The sequence below is a fragment of the Podarcis muralis genome, chromosome 11 (genome assembly GCF_964188315.1).
Source record: "Podarcis muralis chromosome 11, rPodMur119.hap1.1, whole genome shotgun sequence".
Taxonomy (NCBI): domain Eukaryota; kingdom Metazoa; phylum Chordata; class Lepidosauria; order Squamata; family Lacertidae; genus Podarcis; species Podarcis muralis.
Genome location: NC_135665.1, coordinates 4,936,241 through 4,939,839, shown reverse-complemented (window position 1 = coordinate 4,939,839; position 3,599 = coordinate 4,936,241). Strand labels below are relative to the sequence as shown.

General features: G+C 40.4%; 1 pseudogene; it reads right to left on the bottom strand.

The window, feature by feature from the left end:
* Window positions 1-942: 942 nt before the first annotated feature.
* Window positions 943-3,085, bottom strand: LOC114606888 (dynactin subunit 6-like; annotated as a pseudogene).
* Window positions 3,086-3,599: the final 514 nt, after the last annotated feature.

Sequence of the window (3,599 nt, the reverse complement as noted above, 5' to 3'; positions counted from 1 at the left end):
GACCTGCGGGGAGAAATCAGGGTGGGAGTCACGACCGTGAGGCAGGGCTGCCAAGTGTGGCAGAAGAGGACACGGCCGTCGCACCTGTCCTTAGGTAGGAGCTTCTTCCGTGTCGACCTGCTGCCCTAAAGTCTTGGCTTTTTTCTTGGCTTTTTGGCGGTTGGCACAGAAGGAAGGCAAGGGGGAGGGGGAAAATTGAAACTTACACTTTCGTGCGTCCCTCCCGGCGTGACGCTGCGCGCTGACGTCACGGGGCTGTAATGGTGGTGTGCCTCGAGATTTTTTTCATGAAACAAGTGTGCCTTTGCCCAAAAAAGGTTGGGAAACACTGGTTTAACCCACAGCGCCACCCGCGTCCCAACTTACCTGTGTGGTAATTTCAGACATTCATTTTGTCATGAACACTTGTATTCTGGAAGATGGTCTTTATCAAGTTTAACACATTTTACTTTTGCAAAATGGGTTGATAAATGCCTCCCAAGGACCCCAGCTGTATCAGTAATTATTGCTCTCTTATTGTTCTTGAAGGAAAACATATGCTTTTGCCGGTTGTCTTCCCATCACCATCTTATAGTTGCCATAACTCTTGGAAATATATTATGTCTCTATTTATTGTTATGTTTTATTCTTTCCTTAAGTTATTCATTTCACAGCTTTACAAATCTCTGTCTAATATCTTGTTGTTGGTTCTACCCATCTGCTGTTCTTATGTTCAGATGTGTTTTTGTAGATGTGTTAAGTGCTGTGTGCTAGGCATGCTACTAAATCATAGTAATCCCATTGAAGACAATAAAAAAATCTGTGGGAATTACTTCTAAGCAATGTATTTAGGATCAAGGCAGCAGCCACATAGAATAAAAGACAGAATAAGAAAAGTTTGCTTCCACCACCACCACCATTTAAATAAATAAAATTACAGTATATTGCACAATCGAATGAATGAGTGAGTGAGTTCTTGCAGACACGTAGTCCTGAAAGCTCTGCAGTTTTGGTAACCACACAGGTTTTGTGTGTCTTCAGCTCTTCACAGCAGTAGAGGCTGGTTCATGGCTTTTTAAAGATGATGATAGTCTGGCAGGATTTTCATTAGGAAGTCCAGCTGCAATGTTTGTGGCTGTGGCTGCTCAGTCTGCATTCACCAAAAACAGCCGGCTCAGTAGATTATTGTGTTCTCAGGATGACTTCGTAGGACTTCGCAGCAGCCTCCAATGATGCTGTCACATGTCAAGATCACGTTCCTACCAATTAATTAAAAGAATTTAAGGATTTATCAGGAAAATTAACAACATGGATACAATATCATCATTTGAACAAAGTATTTAAGAAAGATAGGATACGAGGGTTTGGGGAACAAACATCACAGTTGGAGAGAGATCTGTTGGAATGTAATGTTTAAGTGCTGACTAAAATGTATAAGATACTGTTGGAATGGGAGACAAAGGATGAGCAGGTAAAAGCCTCAAGGATACATTGGGCAATACATATTGGTTATACAGTAATATAGATATGGAAGCGTAGGAACGACTGTGGAATACGGATATAAAATTCAGAGCATGCTATGGTTTAAGACAGGGATCAGCAAACTTTTTCAGGAGGGGGCCGGTCCACTGTCCCTCAGATCTTGTGGAGGGCCGGACCCCCTCCCCGAAAGGATCACCCCCACCCCCCGCCGCCACTCACGCTGCAGCCGCCAACTCCGAAGGAAGGGGCGATGCCCAGAGACATCCACAGCTTTGGATTGGCTGCAGGGGCTTCCTGTGACCAATCCGAAGCCACGCCAGCGTCACCATCCACCCAGAGGCATCCACGGCTTCAGATTGGCTGCAGGAGCTTCCTGCAGCCAATCTGAAGCTGTGCCAGCGTAACGAAAATCAGTCCCTGTGCGGCGAGGCCTTCATTCCACACCAGTTTAGCGTGGGGACTGAGTGGGCGGCAGGGTCTGCAGGGTTCACGGGCCGGATTTACAAGCCCGGTGGGCCGTAATTTGCTGACCCCTGGTTTAAGAGAAAATTATATGAAAATGTTATATCAATGGTATAACACCGAGTAATTTGGCAAAAATGTATAAATCAAAATCAAATAAGTATTGGAATGTAAAGAAAAAGAAGGTTCTTTTTCTTATATGTCTAAGTTAAAGCTTACTGGGAAATGATATATAATGAATTGAAAAAGTTGTTTAAAATAATGTTTGTAAAAAACAAAACAAAAATAAATCCTCAAAGTTTTCCTTATAGGGACAGAACTACCCAAACTGTACAGAAATTTATTCATACAGTGACCAGAGTATTTGCCCAAAAGTGGAAAGAATAAGTCGTCCCAACGAAAGAATAATGGATACAAAAACCTGTGAAATATGCAGGAATGGCAAAACTTACTGGAAAAATAAGAAATCAAGATAGCAAACTTTTTAATAAAAGAATGGAAATGGTTTATTGAATATTTACAATATTGAATATTTACAAACAAACTGAAAACAGATAAGAACATTGGCAGGATTATTGTAATAACCTGCAGTTTTATAAGAGTATACATTTAAAGTAGACAAATAAATGGTTAAGTTAAGTTAATTTGGAATATGCAGAAAATATGAAAAACAAATGTAAGGAGCCGCAGAAAGAGGAGGCAGGAAGTCGAGTTTTGAAATGTTAAAACGATTGTAAAATTATTGAAATGTATAAAATAAAAAATCATAAATAATAATATATATATGAAAGATCACGTTCCTACCTACAAATGCTTTGAAGTCAATTACATTGTAGTCTCCTATTTTCATTACCTGAAAATAGCAGCCAACTTCAAAGATGCTGTTGGTGCCAATGATCATTGGTTTGGCTCCCACCTGCTCTGCATCAGGGGCAATGTTTTCAGGAAGGCCATTTATGATAATTGTCTGTTCTTCAATGATGTTACATTCTCCAATCATTGGCGCAGCTTCTGCAACGATCCACGCTTTGGGGTGAATCACTGTCCTAGGTCCAGTTGTCACATCACCCTTGATTTAACTCTGCACACAGACAACAGCTCCAGGAGCAATCTTTACACTATTCTGTGCCTTCTCCACCATCTTGTCCGGCCTCTCATCCATTGTTGCAAAAGTTTGCTTTTGGGGTATCTGCATGTCATTTAAATGTGGTACAAATATTACATCGTTATAAGATTTTTCTTTAGGAAATCTTTGAAAAATAGGATCTTTAGATTGTTAATCATCTGAGGGTAGGGAATATTTGGCCACCTGGGCTTTTGATTCAATAGCATTTTAATTCAACGAAACCCAGAAGTGGTAGCAACCACATCAGATTTCATAGCTTTTAAAACTGAAATGACAAAAGAAATTAATAAAACAGTGTATCTCTGAACTCTAGTTCTAATCTGCTTTGCAGATTAGCATCCTAAAGGATAGAATTAATGGCTTTTTTTAAAAAATGCCATTTTCTATTTTAAAGATTAGCACAAGGACGAGGCAATGCAGTTTTCAGTAACCCAACAACTTTCCTTTCTTTTCCTTTTGTATTTTACTCCAAGAGACATTATCAGTTGCCCAGGATAGCTAGAGTACAGCTATTTCGGATGACAGCTCTCAGTCCCTGCCCATAAGGAGC